Consider the following 22072-nt stretch of genomic DNA (forward strand, 5'->3'; position numbering starts at 1 on the left):
GTGCAGATTAAATTCCCTTTCCTGTATTTAATGAGTGGACTGCTAGGGTAATGCTCATTATTAAATATGTATTTTTATATTAGTGATTGGAGAAATGTCCAAAACAAAACTCTTCCAGCATAAACAAGAAGCTTCTGGAAATTTTAGTTTAGAATCTGGTGGATGGCTCAAATGTTTTTGACCTAACGGCATAAAAAGTGCACAAGAGGGGGGTAGAGGGGGAAAGGAAGAGGGAGAAATGGTAAAATACTTATGAAGAGAACTCTAACAGAAAACTGATTATTTTGAAGAATAAGAAAATGAGCTAAAGACAAAACTGAAATTCCGGAATATTTCAGCTAATTGGATGGACAAGTTGCTTTTAATTCTGTGATTTCAATCCCTCTTTTTCTTTCTTTTTTTCCTTTTATTTTTCCACCTCAAAATGTCTTTTTTTTTTCTTTGAATCTATTCTAGGCATCTTGAAAGACTATCAACCTACAAAGTCTTTTCTCTTTCTCACAGAAAGTTTTTTTTATTTCCATATAACAAACAAATAAACCAACCTCTTTCCATACACATTTTGTTCAACGTAAAATCTCTCATATTAACTTTGCGTAGAAGATAAACATTGGGTAGAGGAACAGAAAGCTATTCCAGTCTGATCCTCCAGCCCAACTAAATAGGTTTAAATCAACATCCCCAGTGTTGAAATTTAAGTTCTTGAGTAACTGAATGCTATTTCAGTTGAATTAAATAATAATAAAAAAGAATATACTACTTTTGACAAAGAATGCATTTCTTTGTTATTGCTATTGTTGTCTTGTTTTTGTCCTTTCAAGTCCAATGGATTTGCAAAGAGTTAAACCATTTATAATATATACTGTTTGTCTACACTATTAAATAAAAAAGTGCATAAGCAGGAGATGTTATAAAAAAAAAATCAGATCACCTGTTAGGTGCATACACACCTCAAGGAAAAGGTAAACAAAGAAATGGAGTACGTACCTCTAAACTTTTAAATATATAGCTACACATTTACACAACTGCACTAATAGTTTGTATTACTAAATATAAGAACTCTATCTCTTTATATAGGCTTAGTCTATACAACTAGAATATACATACCTATATTTTTTAACAAATGTGTGAGTTTGACAGGTTAAACTGCTTATTAAAACGGATTATAGAAATGAGAATTGTTCTTTAGACAAAATTGCATATGACAAAAAAAAAAAAACAGAAACACCACTACCACTTACCTATAATATCTGCTGTCATTATCAAAAGTTTTGAAGAATGTTTTTTTTTTCTTGTCATTCTCCTGATGGTTTCTAATGTACATTTTCTTAACTATGTAATATATACATATTCAAATAACTTAAGGTAATGATAACTTTCTTTAAGATTTCTATACATCTAAAATCAGAAATTGTGACATCTAGATATGAAGTCATGAAAATTAAAATGCGGGGATTGTACTCAAGGGCTATAATTGATTTGTATGCTCACCAATAGAATAATAAGGAAATCAACTTACGTAAAACTATATATCTACAATATGCTGGAGTATGTTGTTTTACGTATCTACGTGTATCAAAGAGTGGGCTAGGTTGGAGGGGTCATTAAGATCATTTAGTTCCAATCCCACGCTGCATGCAGGGCTACCATCCACCAGCTCAAGCTACTCAAGGCCCCATCCAACCTGGCCTCCCCTCATTTATTTTAAAACCATTCCCCATTGTCCTATCACTATCAGACCATGTAAAAACTTGGTCCCTCTGCTGTTTGTAAGCTCCCCTCAAATTCTAGATGGCCACAATTTAGTCTCCCCAGAGCCTTCTCTTCTCCAGGCTAAGCAAGCCCAGCTCCCTCAACTATTCTTTGTAGGAAAGTTGTTCTTTATGTTCCTCTATTACAAATACATGTTATTGTATATTCTTTGTATTTCAGAGAAGTGCTAATCAATCGATTTTCTGAGCTTTTATTAGCATACGTCTCTTACTTGTAAAAAAGTGTTTTTTTAGCCTTTTGAAACCATCAGCTGAATAGCTATGGTGACATTACTGATAGGGCTAGGGAAATGTGCTAATGCTTTCCTTCTATTTAATTTTTTTCCATATTTGCCTATTCTACAATATACTTTTCTATAAAGAAGCTTCAGCTTTATCTCTGGAAAACAGCAAAAGGGAAGATAACAGTACAATTGTTTGCTTTAGGTCTAGCTCATTTCCTCAGGTGAATATCATAAATTGATTTATCGTAAAAATCAACAGTTACAGAAAAGGAAATTATTTGAAGATTATTCTTAGGTAACCTGAGAGAAAGTTGCAGAAGTTATTTTTTCTCCAAATAAAACATATTCATTCAGCACATTTCAATTTCTCATTGTATTTACAATTCCCATGTAAAACTGTCCATTTAATATTTTAAGTTGCTCTCTGAGGTATAATTGATAAATCTTTTCTTTCAGAATACTAAATTCAGTTGTCAACAATGACTTACATAATGAGGACAGGAAATGTATGTAAGGCATAATTGTAGGGTTAATACTTTTTTTTTTTTTTTTTTAAGTGAATACTGCATACTTGGCAAACATCTGAAAGACTCATTTGCCCAACAAAGTGAAGGACTGAAATAAGCATCTTAATCATGGTCTTTTAAATCCTGCAATTGCAAGCTAACTTCTTTTATAAAGCATTTCTACTTTATAAAAAAAGAAATAGGCAGTATCTTCAGGTGTGTAACTGTAGGAATTTTTATCTATTTCTTTCTCCTTGTTGGGTATCATCTACAATTAATGGGTATGTTTTCAAAGATGGTAATAATGTTCATACCTAGTTTTGCAGTAATTTACTCAGTTTAGAGAAAAAAGCATCATTCATTATTTGTCAAATTTCCAGTTTATATTAGTCATAAAATCTGCAATAAAATGCAAATCTGAAGTACCAAGTAGAAAGCTAAATCAACTTTTGAAAAATAAAAATGGATTAAAAAATTACATTAGTTGTGTTCTGATACTGATGGATTTGATTTCTTCATCTGGAGGTAGAACCATGACTAAGCACAGACATGAAAGTTAAAGTGAAGCAGTTGACGGATCATTTTGCATCTCTAGGTCTAAAGTGACATCAAGTACACATGAATCCAGTACTTCTATGTGCAGTGAACATTTAAAATCTAGTGGCTCTACTGAGCTTACAGGCTGATAACTGAATAATTCACTGGCCTGCCCCTTTGCACTAACCAGCTGGGTAATTTTTCTTACCTTTCATTATTGCTGTATATTCTGTATATCTCTCAAATGAGCTAACCAAACTGCAGTACATTTTCCAGGGACAAGTTTCTCCACGATGTTTCCTTCTTATTCTCACTTGTTTTCTCTGCCTTTTGTGCTATCAGTAGGTCAGAAAGCCTGCTGTAGTCCTTTGAGGTACACTGAAGCTGTGTCCTGATTAAGAAAATACATATTTTTAATAAAACTTATAACAACAAAGTTTAAAGCTGATCTTTCTCTTTTCCATGCTCTTATTCCTAGCACCGACGTAGCATGGCGGCTGATATTTTCTGTTGATTTTCCCTTTTCCATTAAAAAAGGTATATTGAGCTGGGCATATTGGGAAGCAACGAGGACAGCCTTTCTACCATACTGGTTGAACATTCATCCTGCATGTGAAAGATATACTGTATACTATACTGTAACCAACAAAAAGTTAATTTAGTCAAATAATCATCAAAGAGTACACTTATAGTGTGGTCACAGCATGTTTGAAATATTTTAATATGAATAATATTTGAAGTCCAGCCAAAATAGACGAAATGATGTTGTTTGCGTTTTGCTTTTGTCATATCTCATTTGTCATTTTTGATTGGTGAGATATAAGTGGATCAGAAATATTTTAATAATATAGTAAGCCCGATGTGTTTACTGCTGTAAAACAAACAAATCTATGTTTCCATGCCCTGGAAAGCAGAAAGACATAAAAAAAAAAAATCAAACTATATTTGACTGACTTAACTGCACAGTAACAAAATGTAATGGAATATTTGTGGAAAGGTTCAGCTTCTACTGCCGTATCACCAACAGCCACTTCTGACATTGTGGGCCAACATAATAAAACAGGAGACATTACTTTTGGAGCAGCCTATGCACTTTCTGAGAAATTGAGAACTCAGACAACTGCAGTGAGTATCTGGACATTCATATTTTAGAGTTGTTGCGTGAAATTCTCTCGGGTTAATTCTGAAGTTCATAATGGCTGAAAGAATAGAATGCAGATGAAAGACAGAAGGAATGAGAATCTAATTTCTTTACATTTTATTTAAAATGAAAGTAAAAATATGGAACAGCTGAGAACTGTGTATAAACAGGTCAGACTCTATTAAAAAGTCATGCAAAACATTTTGTGTTCTAGATGTGGAAAATAAATTTACAGCTATGTAAAGCAGTAGTGGTCATACGTAAACTTTTTTAAAACCAAATACTTATCAACCATACTTTCCTTCATTTTCCAGTTGCATATCTGAAAGGAATGTAGCACAACACCAAAAATGTTACTGATACTAAAGATGTGCTGGGCTGCTGTATTTGAACAAATGTGCTCTTCTTCCCCATTTAATTTCCAAGGAATCTGACTTCAGCCCTAGTCTTTTTCCACAAGGTTGGTGTCAGGCTGAACTGTGCCATTGTTTTTTGATCCTGCTGAGCTCATCCTTTCAACAAGACTGCTTTTTTTTTGGCTACAGTTATCCTGAGATTTAGTCTGAAAAACAGCTGCCGACAAGAAGGTTACAAAAGGGTAATTTAACACGAGAATAATAGTTCACTTCTAGAAGAAATTTACTCTGTTTGTTTTTGTTTGCTCTGTTATATTTTAAATGAGTTTAGAAAAAAAATTTTAAAAAGGAAGAAGCCAGTGTACGGCATTCTCCGTATCATCTTAGTTCCCTTTCAGATATATTCTACATTTGCAGGGCAATTGAAAGGATCTGAAAAAGAAAGTAAGAAAAATAATATGTATTGAATGTATTATTATTCCAACAGATTGGAATATAAAGAAAAGAATTACAAACAAATGAAAACTAGAGCAATGCAAAATGCATTATAATGGCAGAAAGCTGCCTTAAATCTGAGGCATTCGCTCAGTATTGCGGTTAAAACTTTCTCCCTCCTGTCCAATATAAATTACAATGGAAGCCCTGAAAGTAATACCTCCTATTTTATTACGTTGGTCAACAACATTGGAGGTAAATGTTGGTTGTATGGCAGTAGAGGCTGAACCTTTCTGCCAGTACGTCATTACATTTTGTTGCTGTGTGAGAGATGGCAGCAGAGGGGCAATCTGACCAAATGGCGTTTGACATGGAAGCGTGTGACGCAAAGGGGTGAAACTGAAGCCTTCCAAGTTATTGTGCTCTTTATATCTATTGTAGTTTCCATGGAAATAAATAGGAGGCATTATTTTCAGAGTGACGTATGTAAGGTAAGGATAAGGCTTGTGCATGTACTGATTATAACTGAAATTTGAATTAAAAAAAGAAAAAAGATGAACTGTAAACATTAACTAAATGATGTTTTGTGTCTTCTATTACCCTGAGAATATTCCAATTTGTAGGGTAATAGTTTTTATTATTACTCTTTAAAAATACTCAACACTCTCCTTCCTAAAAAATAGCCACTAAATAGAACTTCTGACATATTATTCTTCATTCATGGTCAATATACTTTTTACTTAACAGAAAAAAGTATTTTAGCAAATCTCAGACAGAAGACTTAATATCAGATCCACTCCTTTACTTGTTTAACAGACTGTATAGAGGTGTTTTTCCATACTCATCCTGCTTTCATTTTTTTCTGTTCTATTTTATTCTATTCAAAAATGAGTGTACACCATTAAAAATGAAGCCTTGAGAAAATCAATTGCCAATATGACTGACATAGTATAGTTTACTTAGAAGTAAATGCTCACAAGCAAGGATAAGAGTGAAGATTTGCGTAGAGCTTCTTCGGATGTAAACTCCTAATTTCAGTGTTAGTAGAAGCAGGAAAAATGTTCACTGACTTCAGGATTTCATTGCTGTTGGAGGTATTTTAGAGAATATCTGATGGCAAATGTTCAGTTTATGGAAAGGGAGGAAGTCTTATTTACCATCTGCATATAGATAGAACATATTGTGTATGTTTATGTATGTGTGTGTGTAGACTTTTCTGGTTTTACAGCCAACAAATATCTCAAATATATTTAATTTTAAGCACAAAATTATTCTTGATTTTAGAAGTACTTCTGATTTACAGACACAGATATCCAATATTAAAACTTCTTTCGTATTATTTTCCCCTGCAGCTAATAAGATCCTATTAAATATTGTTTGTCTGAAAAGTGTTGTTAATTTTAATGAAGTTACTCCTCAAAGATGAACTGTTACCCAAAAATTATTTTTCTTTTCCTCACTCTTCAGAGCTTTCAACAGCTTTTCTAATGCAGTAAGGAAAAAGAATCAACTACAACAGCAGCAACAGTTCTAGTATTCAGATGAAAAATGGTCTGTAAAAGCTTAATTGTCTGGATATTAATGCTTTTAAATACATCTACATCACATGTTTCTTTCCCTCTAAACTAACCAGCAAAAAGCCACTTAGAACTCAGCTGGAATGAAACGTCAGTGTTTGAAGGATGAAAATAACATTTAAAAAAAAAAAAAAAACACAAAGAAAACCATACTGATTCATTTTCACATATCTCACCCTCTTTACTCACAGATATAAGGAAATTAAATCCTTTCTTTTTTTCTTTTTTTTTTTTTGGCAAAAAAATTCCTTCCTTATTGTACCTCACATGTTAAAATAAAATTTTCTTTATGTCATACAGTCCTTTATACGCTGATAACTTTTTTCCAATTCCATGGTTCACTTATGCAGCTATATGCTAAAGGCATTGTAGAAATTTATATGTAGGTAAACTCTTCGCAATATTAAAACCAATGAATAGTTCAGCCTTAAACTATCGCTAAAATAATGAAATAAAATCTTCTTTTTCTTGAAAATACTTCAAAACAGATGGATGCTGGATGCTTGGCTGCATTATGCCACGTTTCCCTTAGGAAATAAAAAAGAATAAAGCCATTGAAAAGGAAGTCTTGCTTAAATTACAGTTTAAAGTCTTGTGTTGACACAGAGTGCAATAGTATAATTGGAAAAATGATATAAAAATGGGCAATTGTTTGTGTGATTATTCATTCAATACCTACAAACAGTTGTGCTTCTGCATGTGCAAAGATGTATTTTACTTATCATTGTGTTTTAATTTCCCTCTTCTACCACTAGTATTAGGACTGCTCTCCCTCTGGGAGCTTTATTCTTTATGGCAACCTTCAGTGACTCACATTGTAGGCTAACTAAGCAGTCATCACACAAACCTGAACACCAACATCAACCTGTGCTTCTATCAGTCTTGCAGGTGCAAATTAGGAGGAGATTTTGAAAATGAAAATCAATATTGGAAGCTACAAAGCATTATAAATCTCCTAGCCTTAGGTAGAAATTTCAGTATCCCTTATTTCAGTGTTTCAATATTTTCAACCCACTATTGAGTGTTTCATAGTTATTTATTCTGAAATTTGTTTTTTTTTTGTTGTTTGTTATGTTTTTCTTTGTGGATTCTTAAATTATTTTAAACAGTTGCTACTTTTCAATTTTTTTCAACTCTGTGTGGGTTCAGAAGTGCTAGAAGCAGTTATGTGTTACTAACTTGTGATACTTTTACTCAATATGCAGAGTTGCATTGTGTCAGACATCTGTTGTGAGGTACTCCATGGATATTTCTTTCTCTTCTACATGTAATCATTTTTTTTTTAAATGTTATCATATTATTGGCTATCTGCCTTGATAGTTCTGTAAGAAATCTCTTAAATCTTGATTGTCTAATGGTATGAATATATTAGCTTACACACTTACCACACTTGTTTATTTTTTGTCGTTTCAGTTAATGTTTTTTCCTCAGGAAGTTTTAATTCCTTTCCATTTCCAGAACACTTGTTTATTATGAATATTAACTCCAATTTATATTATCTGCCTCAATAAGCTCATACATACTGATAGGAATATCATAGAATTTGTAAAGTATTTTAAATTGTATTTTCTTAAATGGCATATGTTAAATTATGCAAAACTTCTCAGGGTTAGGATGGCTGTGTATTAAATTCTCTCCCAAGTTTTTAGCAGGGTTTCTTTGTACCAAAATGTAAGTCTTTTTCTTTTCTGGAAAGAAGATAAGTCTGCTCCAGAACTGCTTTTTTTCAAAGTCTTAATATTTCCACTGACACTATTATCTTGGATCTGAATGCCAGATAGATTTTGAAGCAGATACTGAGAAATGTACATTCAGGGATTTGATAAACCTACAGGTAATTAACTATTTGTAGTTAAACTTTGGCCTACTCTTCCTTGGCATTCTTTGAGATATTTGTGTTTGGGGATATATTGCTCTTTGTTTGAAATTTCTTTCTTAAGGCAGAAAGCAAGAATACAAATAAGCAGTCTTTATGCATCTTATACTAATACATTCGTTTTTTTTTAGTAGCTTCTGAGTTCACAGCTGCACTTTCAACGTCTTACCTACACTGCCTCTACTTAATTGCCTTATGTGAAAAGTGCCTATTTTCAAGTATGTGTATACACATCTGATTTAGATTCTGCTTAATGCAGAAATACCTCACTTGAGAGAACAGAAAATAAATATATTTGGATATACAGTATGGTTGTGTATACAGTATAGTAAAGTTTTTATGGACCATTGGTTTCTAGCTGCCCTGTGTGGTTCATTCATCTTTAAATTGCTGTTAGAGCAATTCACAGAGGTAGAGGAAATACCAAAATATAATTTCAAGCTGGCTTTGCTCTTAAGTGGTGTAACCAGAACAAATGAATTATTTAAACTTTAAAACTACCTCTGCTAACAACACATACTAAGATATTGTGACTACTAAGTTCATAACAAGACTACTGGAGATCTTACTAGGTGTTTAATAGATTAACAATCAGACCTTGGAAATCTATACCTTGTAATTTTTTATAATACAGGTGTCATTTTATTGGTTTATCTTTGTTTCAAAAATAGAACACAGCTAAGTGATATCTAACATATCTCGCTTGCACTTTCATTTATTCTACTGCATTCTCATAACAGAAAACAAACAGAGAAGTGTGACATGCCCTGAATATGCTGGCAGAGTGAACTGACAAAAGTAGTTAAATTAAAAATAGACATTCCAAATAATCAGTGGATGAACTTACAAATGTCTTTTGGAATAAGAACAACATAGAAAACAAAATAGTATTTATATAACATGAAGGGGATTGATTTAAAAAACAAAAACAATTAAAAAATCATAACAACAACTAAAAAAGGAAAAAGATTAATACCTTACAGTATAGCGATATATATAAGAGAAGAACATCTATTTTCCTCCAACATGCCTTCCACATTTCTTTCAATCTCTCAGATTTCCATAATATGAGATTGACATCAGAGAATTCACAAGCAATTCAAGTCTTATTCCAAAGTGAGAGAAATGTAGTTTCTTAGATATTGGCCTTTCAGAAAAGTTCCAACAATTCCATTTCAAATATTCTCTTCTTCTCACCTTTATGAAGTATGTGTCTACGAAAATATATCAGAGTACAGTAAGTTCTGCATGATGTGACTGCAAACCTAATTCTTTAATGCCAGTTTTGTAAAAGATACCAGAATACATCTATCAGTAAACAGAACATTTTCACTTTATCCTTTGTCCTTTATTCTGAATGCTATTGTGAATTTGTATTAGCAGCATTATTAGACAAGAGAGAAGAGTAATTCTTCAACTACAGTTCTGAGGCAATGGCTAAGTATCCCCTGGATGTCAATGTTATCCTTTGAACTCAGAGCTTGTGGACAAGAGAGGGGCAGAGATGATAAATATTTCTGGTCACTGCTTTAATGAAGCATCCTTCAAGTTCATTCTCAAGGCCCACACTGTCTACATTTCTGGATTGAGTTTGTAGTATAACTTAGCTGTGCATATATCCTAGAATGACCTGGAGAATTACCCCCAGTTAATGCAAAAAGAAAATGATTAAAAAAAAAAATGATTAAGATTTAGCTGAGGTTACTGGAAGAAACAAACACTTTGAGGTAGAAAACTTTGTTGTACAATTAGTAAGCAAGCTGAAGAATTTTTCACTTGAGAGTGAATTTCCAGCACTGAAGATGTTGCTGTGCATTTTGGTTAATGTTATTGTACTCCAAACTGGCTTTCAGCCCCTTGTTTTGTATTGGTAGGTAAAAGGAAAAGAGAAAGCAAGTTGGAGCAATGTAACTTGCTTATTTCTGGAAATCACATATTATGATCTTTTTCATTTCTAACAAGACTTCCAGGATTGCATCCAGACTAACGTGGCTGACTGAAGAAGATGGAAATCAAAGTAATCATTAGCTGGTCTAAATCCATCAGTTGGAGAGGTGATACATGAGGTGCTCTATACCTGGATTTATACCTTACAGGCAAGGTATTTGCTGCTGTTCTCCTGAAATAAGTGGTCATACTGACAAGCATACTTGTCATTGATTTTTATTTCAGAAAGAAACATAGTCTTGGCCTCGATGTGTGTAAAGCCATGAAATCACAGCCACAAGGCTGTGCAGCATTTTGATATCATATATAGTGAACTCCTATTTGAACCTCAGAAATTAGCTTCTATTTTATATCACCACGCATACAGATAAGCACAGCTTAAAAGAATGCACATGCACCAATCATCTGCAATACTCTAAAATCACTTATCTGCTTGGAGATAAGATATTCAGCTACGTCCCAGAAGTTTTCATGCTTGAATACAGACTCTGAATAAAAGCTGACACCGAAACACAAGAAAAAACATTTCTACCCATGAAACCAATCCAATTTTAAGCATGATCCAAGTGGAAGCAGCTATTATCTTCAGTAGCTTTGAATCAACTTAATGTTATTATAAATACAAGTGAGAGGATTTATTTAAAAAAAAAAAAAACGGTGAGGAAGTGAAATATGTACTGTTTCAAAAGTTGTGAGCCACATGAAGTTCCACCACTTCTAAACGCCCAAGACTGATGAGAGGCACAAATTGACAGTGGAGTCACAGAGAGATGGAGCAGCATTTACTTATCCCTGGATCATCCTCTGGTGTACGAGAGAGAATGTGGAGATTGAGGAAACCAACTGCTGCAATAAGAAAAATTCAGATTCAATATTAATTAAAAAGCATCATGGATATTTTCAAAGACATTGGAAAGATGTCCAGAGATGTCATAGAATCTCTTTCTTTGGAAATAGTCATAACTCAGCTGAATGAGCCACATTTTGAACTGACTACAGATAACACAGACATTATCAGTGGATCCCACCCATTCTAAACTACTTTACAAACTCATGTTCTGTAAACTCATTGAAAAGTGTTTACTTTTACAAGTAAACATGTAAAATCATGTGCGGCTCTGCTGTTCTTATTTATTTTCCCAACATAGCTCAAAAATTATGTATTTTAGGCAAAAAATATCATTTTAATACAGTTCATTCTGAGTTCTTGCATAGCGTCTTTTGAAAAAATAAAAAGGTATTAATAGATTAAAAAAGCTTTCCACTTGAATACATATGAAATTTTTGTGCTAAGATTTGCATCTCGTTATGTTTGATGTTGCTTTTGCTGCTGTCTTTTGATTCATTACCAATTCATAATTTTTTTAAGGATTTTATGCACCAGTTAAGGTCTAGATCTTGCATTATATACTGTCTAGTATCCTTCCCATGCCCAAAAACTTGTGACTCCAGAAATTCATGGACACCTTGTCTGTTTGTTTGTTCGTTTTATGCTATCTTCCTGAGGCACTTACAAATCTCCTGCTGGGCATGCTCAGAAAAATACCAGTTTGACAGTGATGAACAGCTGAGTCACCATCATATGTCTAAGCCTACCTGGTAGAGATATATTCTGCATTCTATTTTATACATTGGTGATTTTATGCCATCAGTGTGTGCTAAGAACAGCTAACAGGCTTGTTTTAGGTGTATTCAGTAATAACTGCTCTCTTGAAAACAAAAGGAAAGGTAGTGGGAAAAAGAGGCAGTCCAATCGTTCCATCAATTTCTGTTAATTTACAAAGCATATTAAAACCATATATCCAGAATATGCATATCTATAAGCAGTAGTCCATAGAAGTATAGCTAAAATGTACTTATGCTGGAAAAATAAGCAGCACTACAAATGGGGATGACATTCCTTCAAGTCCTCTCCAAGGCATTGCCTTGTCTGTACAACATCAACAGAGCAGGTAGCAGATGACATGGCAAAAATGTGTGATGGCCACAGCCACCTTTTTACAGCATGCATTTCCAAAACTGACCCCTTTCCAGCCTTAAAAGCACTCTGCAGCCAAGCCCAGCCAGTCTTCAGAACTGGACCTGCTCTTAGATATACCAAAAAATCTCATATCTCTGTTACATTTCTTTCTTCACTGAAAATGCCACAGCCAGTGTATACACCAAAGCAGAAGATCTGACAGTCTCAGCTATGCTGAGGCAAGTTCATTCTGATCTGATGGCAGTTATAAGGATATAACATTTTTCTGGCAAATCACAAGTAGCTGCATTCATTGCTTCTGGAGAAAACAAAACTAACTTTACTGGATTAATAGAAAATAAAGATACAGTGCCAGAGATGACATGCATGAGGTGTTCATGGTTATCTACTAGGATTGCATGGATGATTTAGTACGAATGCTTGCAGGGAGAGACCTCACATGAGATACAATGAGATGTGAATGTCATCAGAGTCCTAAAAGTAGTGTTCACTGGGGAATTCACAAAGAACAGCAGCCCTCATTGATCTGGAAAACTTTGCTGATCTAAGTCATTCATGGGTAGATGATGATCTCATCAGTCTTTGCCACAGTCATGATAATTCTGACCTCAAACTGATTCCATACTGACCAACAAAAGTCAGGCCCAGTGTAGTTCCAGAATCCATAGAAAATCTTTCTTCCACCAGTCTGAATTGCATGGAGGGTGCCGGTCCCTTACAGAGGGCATTATAGCTGGGTATCTGCACCTAAAAGCCACTGTTATTTCTTTCAGATGCATGGCACTCTGTTCTACAGGGTGTTTTGTCACTTGTACTCCAAAATCTCCTTATGTCATGAAAAGTCTGAAGTGAATTTCAAACAAGACAGCTTTTCAAGCCAACATCTCTGTCCTGGATCACTGACACGTTAGTAATCTTTAAAGCATCCTGCAGTTCCTAGAAGAAGTCCACGTTCTTCACACAGTACTATCCACAGTAGGTAATGGCCTCCCAGTTACACCCTAAAGAAGTCCAAAGAACTGGCCAAGGTAGCATTAAAAGTCACCTGCGGCATGAATACTAGTAGTAAAGGCCAGAAAAGTGCCAGAAGTATCAGAAGTATCAGCACCAGCCTGCTACAAGAGGAGATTGATAGTTAATAACAAGGGCAGCATGTCCTAACTGTATTGCACATAGAGCACAAAATCTGTGCATGGTGTAACTTTGTAGCCACATAGATACAAAGTCTATGCAATATTCACAGAGCCATAAATATAGCCAGCCTGCACTGGAGGAAAGTGGCGTGAAAGGGATCTTCCGAATGTGAATTCAAGACACCTCTTTGATCTTAGTAGCAAGGCATAGTTTATTAATCAGTATATGCCTAGCCGAAGCTTCCTTTGCTGGAAATGGTAAACAGGCCCACTGAGCATTAGATGAGAGAAAATTATATAAAATTGGACTGTACTGGTTAGAAGATTCACTGAAAAGCAGAATACTTAACTCAAGCTCCTTTCCAGAAGTTATTCAGAACTTTTGCACAAAAGTTACATTAAACAAACTCACAGTTTGGGAAATAGTTGTATAACACCATCTAATTCTCACTGTAGTCATGTCTTCTCCAAGCCTGATCTAACAATAAAACTCCTTTCTCCCAGGATTAGAAAAATATTCAAAAACAAGAACAACGAAACAAGCAAAATAGAAAAAGCAAGTGAACAAAACCATCAGAAGTACTGTTTTAGTGACATCTGAGGCATTTTCTGGCGATGTTTGACAATACCTTGAATGTCAGAAGGGTTAAGACACGTTGAGACAAATGCTCCCTATTGGCTAATGTTAGGCAGCTAATTGTTCAGACTTCAGGCTGTTCTGATTTTTATTCTGAAGTGATTTACCTGTGTTTGTGCTTTAAAGAGAGCTTAGCTGCCTTATTCAGAGCTACCCGAACCCTTATGTGATTCAGGTGTCTGCTTAATGGATAGAGACCTATGTCCCATTGCTAGGTCTCAGTTTTAGTCGTTTGTATCTATTGTGAGTTTTTTAACAATGATACACAAGCTTTTCCTTTCTGTATCCTTCTTAATGTGAAGTAAGAATGCTTATGAAATATTTCTACTTTTTGAAAACATTTGCTTAGTCACAGTAGTACTTGCAGCAAGTATCAAGTTATAATCTTTAGATTTCATTTGAGTACATTTATTTTTAAAATCTTTATGTTCTTAATTGTAAATGACACAGCCTATGGTGGTACTACAATGTTCCTAAACTGTTCTCTCGTTATGGATATGTTGTTCTCTGCTCACTGCTTCCCTGTTTTCTTTATAATTTAACTTGGAATTTTGAAAATTTTAGTGTCATTTTCATTTTTATTTTTTTTAAAGTGAGGTGATTATTTTAGTGAAGCAGTCTTTCATGAGGATAAAATCATGGGAGCTTTTGACATTTCATGAAATATTCTTAAACAATTCCTCATCATCATTCATATACTTAAGTTTCAGCATTTCCTCCCACTTAACTTTGCACATAACTGTTTTCAACTATGTGAAATTGCCCTTTTCAAAGAATCAGGTCTATGTTCTAACTGGCCAGAATATTACTTTACTACTATTCATTTTCAGTCTGAACTCACTCTACTGTCTCAGAAAAATTGCCCTTTAGCAGAAATTGAAGCTGTAGAAAGTGAGCTAGTGCTCTTTAGAATGATGTAATGTGCCATATTTCATATGCTGTGATCATAGTGAAAGTCAGTTCTGAGGGGCATGTTTTTCCAGTCATCACAGAAGAGCACTGCACTCAATCGTAAGTTAACAATTTGTTTAGGATAACTATAATGATGAAAAGGAGTAGATTTTGAACACAAAAAGTGTACAATTTTGAACATAAAATATGTAGTTCAAAAGTCCTTGTTTTAAGTGTGCGGACTTTTCTGTATTTAGGTTAGCTGATGCTTGACTCGTACTAATGGGCTTTAATTGCGTTGACACTGTGGAACTCATTAGGGTTTTCTTTTAAATACACAAAGGTCTTAGGATTAGGAGAGCCTATGGAGTGGGAATTGTGTGTCCAAAAGATGAAAAATTAAATAGATCATTCATTCAAATATTTAACTTTCTTTTGCCTAACATTTTATTTACTTTAGACTCTCACCTTATATCTCAGTATAAAGTTTAAACAAGAAATAATTTGAGGACTTGACCCTCTCTATCTCCATACTCCTTATTCTCTTTTGGTTCTTGAATGATGTTAAAGCAAGAGGATTTAACTTTTTTGTTTAGGGCAAAAATAAAATGGAAATCCTGCTTTAATTAATGTCCTGAGTCACAGTGCAACATGGTGTGTGACAACACCCTACTAGGAAATGTACCTCCAGGAAAATCATTAGTATCTCGTATATCTTTGATGTCTAAGAACCCAAAACCTTCAGCCTTTTTCTCTTTTGTCCTCCATTTCAGTGATTGAACAATCCTAACTTTCCTCCAGCAACCACTATCTAAGAGGGAGAAATGGCTTATTTGTCTGAGACTTTGCAGCCAGTTAGGAAGGATTCCAGAAAACTGGTATTAGGGAAAAGTAAACAAGAGGTTGATATCATCAGGGTGAAATAAAGGGAAGAGAAAATGAGAACTGAAAGATATTCAGCTTTTCATTCTTAGTCCTATTGGGTGGAATATATTAATTGTGACACACTTGTCTTACAGTGGGAATTGTCGGATGCCTATTTTGTTCATAGGCTTCCTGAAACAGAGGCAATTTCCCAGATGTGGAGGTACAGTAAGAGAAAAAGGCTCACTGTCAAAGGGAGTTTTTCACAAGTATAATTCTAGGCTCATTTATTTATGGACATCATCTTATCTTGATCTTATGGAATATTTTCAGTTCAGCATGTGATCTAACTAGAAAGCCTATTGTGCTATGAATTACAGGCTATTATTTTGTCATCAACTTATTATTTTCACTTATACCTAACAAATAAAATCACATTATTCCAAAACTTGCTATCACAAATTGTTTTCACATTGTAAAAATAGTTTCACAGAATTTAGTGTTTCTAGTCATTCTCAAGATTAATACTATAAGATTATAATGAAATATATGTAGGTAGAAATAAATTTACTTACAACTTGAATTTGTGATCTGGATTATAAACTATTTTTAAAATAAAAGTTTTTAAGTTGGACTAAGTTTGTGTCTGAAAATTCAAATACTTGGACAAACCAGTTTCAAAAATAAGCTTTATTGTGCAAGTGGAAAAGTTATATTTTATATTTTTTATTGTATACGAAGGGAAAGAGGCTGTTGAATACTGTTATGTTTTCTTGTTTTCTGAGAGAGACCAAGACCAAAGTAGGATACCTTTGAAGATTTGTCCACTAACAAGGTTTGGAAGAGCTTCTACGTATTTCAGTATCACAGATTCTTGCAGTCTCCTTGCTAAGCCTCTAAAGTGTCCTTGTCGTTTTACACATATATGAGGAATAGGAAAGTTACTTTTTCAAAACTTCACAGTGCACATATCATAGAATACTGCTTTTTTATTCAGTGAAAAAGTATTTGAGCAATTGAACTTTTAAATCAGAGCTTAAAGCTCTGTTTTGTTTTAAAAAAAACAAAATTCCTTTACAAAGACAAAACAAAACAAAACAAAACAAAACAAAAAACATGTATTTCAGAGATACATAAGAAGATTGATGTGAATAATTTCAATCAAAGAAAAATATCCATCACAGAAATCAGAATGATTATGAATGTGTCTTATTCTATGGTAGTAACTGAAATGAAAAGACAGAAAGAAAAAGGATAGAAAAAAATTGTTTTTCAAAAGCTGGCCTTAAGTGAATTTAAAGAAGTAGATTTTTGTATGAAGGTATTACAGTGGCTGACCTCTATGGAACTATATAGGAAATGAAATATTTAAGTCATTGTTTTGTCTGTTAAAATGGTGATTAAAATGTTACTGAAGTCATACGTTGATTGTGCTTCCGTAATGTGAGATCTTTATATTATATTTTTGTATGCATAAAAAATTAACAAAAGCCAATGCCACAGTCTGAACCTAGAATTCTAGTTCAAAGTGGACTATTCTTAGCTGATTCAACACACTGGCAGGATTTAAATTAACAAATGTTGGCAGTGAATGAACTGATAAAGAATATCATTTATTTTCTCTCTCTTATGAAGCACTAAAAGATAATGAAAGTAACAAACACATATTTGTAACACTAAAGCAGTACAGCAGAATATACATATATGAATAGCTTAATTGACTAAAAAATGTCATTTTATGTAGTCAAAACTTGGGAGTTCATTTCGTGTTTCATGCTTTTTAAATAAAAGTTTCTTACAATAACTTAAGTATAATAACTTAAGTATACATTTCAGTGGGGCTGGAGAAAAGAATCATGATTTGTGTTCCTTTGTGGATTATTAGCATTTCTTGTAAGCGTATGAAGTCTCCTGCCGGAAAAAGAATCCATCCTCTCCCTTTCAAATAAGTTTGTACATCTTTGCATGTTTCTGATATGTCAACCTCTAAATTCTTGTTGTAGAAATTATAGAAAAAATATAGATTAATTATGGTCCTAAGAAAATACCATTTTTAGGGAAAAAAAAAAAAGTGACTGAAACTATAATACAAAAAAAGCCTATCTGTTTCTGGTAGTTCCTCTAGTAAGTAGACAAACTTTTCTTGCTCATTTTTTTAGGAGAAATCCAGTCCAGCACAGAAGGCTGAAATAGAGCTGAAGGGATAACAGGAAAGAAGAATTTCAGACCATAATTATTTTTGTGATTAATGTTTTAAACACAGAATGTTAAATCCATTACAAAGATCAAGTCTAATTCTAATGAGACTTGGGTAAGTTCTTTTGAACTCATACTCTGAATGCTCTTAATAATGTAAAGATGTTAAAATATGTAGTTCTTTATCTTGCACCGGTCCTTCAGTCACTTGTAAGGCTGGATGCATACGAAAAATACATGGACTACTGAATTCATTCTTAATCTCTTGAGATCTGCCTCAAACACAATGCCAGAGATAAAAGTAATGATGAAACATTGGTTCACTTTTAATTTACCTGCATTTTTTTTTCTGTTTATTTTCTTTGTGCCTTTATATTTATATTACACAATACTTGCTCAGTCTGCAGGGCTTATTTACCCTCTGGATTGAATTTTCTCCCTTTCTCTCTTTCCTCTTCTATCAAAATAGCAATATGACATACTGAGTTTAAGCCAGGCAATATGAACTTTTCTCATAATAATTTAAGATTGTTTCTCTATAATTATTTGTTTTCACCCTCCATTGTTCAGAATAACTACTTTTTTTTAATAAATCATTTGAAAAAGAAAAAAAAAGTGCAGCTATCTGTAGGTTTAAAACATTTCTATGTCACTTTCTTGTAGTGTTACCCAAATATTTGTATGAGCTTTTTACTCAAATTCCTACAAGTAATATCTAGTTCTCCAATTCCTAATTACAAGACTGTTATGCAATTTACATATATAAAATGTGAATGCATTAAGTGCTATTGAGAAAAAAGAACGAAAGAAAAAAAAGAAGAGAGATGAGAGGGAGAGAGCTGTTGGTGTGATGCAGCTGAATACTAGATAATGGAGTCTGTCAAAAAGCAGAACACCAGGCACACATCCTGGAAACTTTCCAGTTGCCCAGAGGCCACAGGTCTTAAATTCTACATTCAGGCATCGGTGTGTTCACTTCACTTCACTTCTGTTGTGGTCTGATTACTCGGCTGAAAAACATTATAGAATTAACGACTTTGCTTCAGTTGGTACACAGTAAAATTTACATACTCCAAAGTATCTGGCAAGGATAACTCTATACCATTGTTATATGACAGTCTACTTTGTTCTTCTCAACCATGATTGTTTCTGACTGAGCAGGTAAACAACCACAAAAATGTGGGAAAAAATACACTAGTTAAGAGAGAAGGCTGTCAAAATTGATAGATTTTGGATTTGCACATGTAATGTGTATTGGTGAATGGCAGTTCACTGGAATGTAAGATGAATTTGCATAAGCAGACCAGTTTATTAGGTGGAAGACACTTAAATTGTTTCTTTTTTGAACAATTTTTAATATCAAATGTAAAAAATATATCTCAAGCGAGGTATTTAAAAACTAAGACTTCAAGCAATCATTTTAAAAATGCAATCTAAGTAGAATATAGAATATTCACATATTCACGTGAAAAAAATACATATATACAGTTAATCCTTTTGAAATTATCATAATTAATTATGTTAGTTCAGGAAGATAGATAGATAGATAGATAGATAGATAGATAGATAGATAGATAGATAGATAGATAGATAGATAGATAGATAGATAATGTTAGGGGTATAAAAAATAAGGCTTTGATTTAAGAATTTTCTGATGATATTCAGGAAACTGAATATTCCAAAGTTGTCAGGAGCTGATTTAGTCTGGGATTTACTAGGCAGAATAAGAACACCTGTAGAAAGAAAATATTTTTAAAGTTCAGGGAATGCAAATAAAAGACATGCCCCAACTACACATTTTGATCAAACTTGCCACAGGCCCCCAGAATATTTAGAGAAGGTAGGATATGTTAACAAATTTCTTCAGAATATATTTGCCTGGAGAACCTCCACTGAAATTCTAGGCTGTATTTTATCTTGAAAGGGTAAAATAATCATAATACACGAAAGGGTTTGTAGAAAAATAGTTATTGTGTATAATGTATAAAAAGTGTATATACCCAATTCTAAGAAAATCTATTACAAAATTAATGACTATGTGTATCTTCATTACCTTTGAAAAAAAATTAGAAGTTTTGAATAAGACTTTGTTTACAACATACAGAACACCTTAGTCATTTATAACCTCCCAGAAGTATGCAAGGCTGAATGGTTTGATGCCAAGCCTTAATGTATAGGTAATTAATTTAGCATTTTATTTTCTGTATTGCACAGTTCATGCTCAAGAATAGATAGCAGATATCTTTCTTTACTCTTAATCCTAAAATGTCAACTAACATCAATAATGTCCTTTTATGAGATATTTTATTGCTTGAAGGATGCTTTTTGATAAGAGAGGGTTAAGAGGAGAGTTACTCTCAGTCAGCTCCTGAAATATAGTTAAAACAACAATTTAGATTCTCTGAAGACTTCAAGTCAATAATGAATGCAATCCATTTCTTAGTGGGAAATTCTAAATTTAATTTTAAGATATCTCATGAAGTTCTTCAGGTAAGTCAGGGAAGTCAAGTTTCCAAGTGATCGCATACAATCAAGTATTTCTGGTCTAGATTCTTGAAGAACAATTAAGTGAAAATGTTTTCTTAAACACCTTATGTTCTATCAGAACTTTTCTGTTAGCAGGATGATCAAAAATTTTTTTTTAACTGTGGAATCTAGTCAGAGAAATATAGCAGAAGACTTTGCCCTGAGCTTCTGAATGATATGTTGCTCCTGCTGTATGCAAGATCTCTGACCCATGCACAGATATCACAGAGCTAACAGATTTATATCTTAATGAGCCCTACTCTGTCCAAATTTTCATACATTTTCAGGATGATAATAACAATGATATGTAAACCTTGTGACTAGACCTTTAAAAAGTCATGCTTAGAGGCATGGAATTTGTATTCAGAATTCCAAAGCAAATAAATAAATAAATCTCAGTTGTGTTTCCTTTAATGTGGTACAACTCCCCACCCTAAAACCTCAGAGGCACTATTTACTTGAAGTGGTTAATTAATAAGATATCTGCATGTTATTTTATATGGTACTTTTATTTATTTTCCAGCAAATATAAATTAATGACACTTGTTCAACCAGTTTCTTCCTTCTTATACTGAATATCACTGTCCAATAAGGCCAGCGAAGGGCAAATCCATATCTCCTTCTAGAAACTCCTTTGCAATGTCTCCCTTCTGGTAACAGCTTGAAAAAACGCACTCAACTTTTTAGTGTTAATCTTGTGGTACTGTACTTGCCATGAATTCTTGCACAGAGGTGTGTAACATGCTGCATTCCTTTGCTCTGTCTCTGGCCAACCCTGGCCCCTATCTAGTAGGACAACTGCAAATTTCCGGGACCTTCAGCTGATGGCATAATGTTGTTGATCTCAGGCCTCCTACAGAGGCTGTAACAAGCAGCTCATACCATACTGCATTACCCTGTTCCCCAAAACTCATGTCTGCTCCCTCTGCTTCACTAAGGATATTTCTTCATCATGGTGTTATTCTTTCAACATCAAGAGCCACCAATGTTGTCCTGTTCTCTCTGCCCCTTTCAGGGCATGAAGACCCATTCATATCTTTGGTTCTTTGCTTAGGAATCCTGCAGTTTTCAGGTTAAAATAAAAAGTATACCCTTATGATTAATTTAAGTGTGAATCTTAAATCTTTTGCAACTCAAGTGGGAAATGTACAACTAGTGATATACAGTTAATGATGGGAAATGTACAACTAGTGATATACAGTTAATTATGAATTCTAACATACCTACTTCTGCACTTCCCCTTAATTGGGGCAGGGAAACTGACAACCTCTGGCCACATGTTTAAGTACATCATTTGATCATCATTCTGATGAGAAAGTTTTTCAAACTTGATAAAGACATTATTTTAAAGTGTGGAAATTGTTCCACTGTATTGTTTTTATTCTGCTTTTGATAATGATAAGACTAGTGCTCTTGACATAAGAATCTTATTGGAAACAAACTTCAATTTACACCATTGAAAAGTGCACTGAA

General features: G+C 33.7%; 1 long non-coding RNA gene across 3 annotated transcripts in view; it reads right to left on the bottom strand.

The window, feature by feature from the left end:
• LOC110394853 overlaps window positions 1-22072 on the bottom strand; it is a 47086-nt gene that overhangs the window by 5486 nt on the left and 19528 nt on the right. For all 3 annotated transcript variants that reach the window (XR_002435968.1, XR_002435967.1, XR_002435969.1), the window contains exon 4: window positions 3248-3430. This is a non-coding gene — a long non-coding RNA (uncharacterized LOC110394853). The remainder of the gene's footprint in view (window positions 1-3247; window positions 3431-22072) is intronic.

The sequence above is a fragment of the Numida meleagris genome, chromosome 2, assembly GCF_002078875.1.
Source record: "Numida meleagris isolate 19003 breed g44 Domestic line chromosome 2, NumMel1.0, whole genome shotgun sequence".
Lineage (NCBI taxonomy): Eukaryota > Metazoa > Chordata > Aves > Galliformes > Numididae > Numida > Numida meleagris.